The following is a 292-nucleotide window of genomic DNA, read 5'->3' on the forward strand; positions in this document are numbered from 1 at the left end:
TGCAGCACTGATGGATAGACAACCAGTAGTCTTACAGAATCTAAAAACACACAGCTGGTCTTGTCCTAAGCGTGTCTGAAGTGCGTCCTGGGTGGATTTCTAGCTCTAACGAAACACATGAGTAAAATGAGTAAAAGCCGAGCACTCGATAATGTGCTGTGATTTTCAACTGAGGTTTTGGTGTCTAGAAATGACTTGGCTCCTCTGTGCCCCTTTTTCCCTTCCCTCCCTTAAATTCATATCCCCCCCGGGCAGTTTTGGATACTCTGTAGTTGGAAACTGCTTCTTGAAA

The 292-nt window shown here is 44.9% G+C and overlaps 1 protein-coding gene across 1 annotated transcript in view; it reads left to right on the forward strand.

The window, feature by feature from the left end:
- RXRG (retinoid X receptor gamma) overlaps positions 1 to 292 on the forward strand; it is a 27,862-nt gene that overhangs the window by 9,054 nt on the left and 18,516 nt on the right. The gene's annotated exons all lie outside the window — the stretch shown is intronic.

Source organism: Crocuta crocuta, unplaced genomic scaffold (genome assembly GCF_008692635.1).
Source record: "Crocuta crocuta isolate KB4526 unplaced genomic scaffold, BGI_CrCroc_1.0 scaffold133, whole genome shotgun sequence".
NCBI lineage: Eukaryota > Metazoa > Chordata > Mammalia > Carnivora > Hyaenidae > Crocuta > Crocuta crocuta.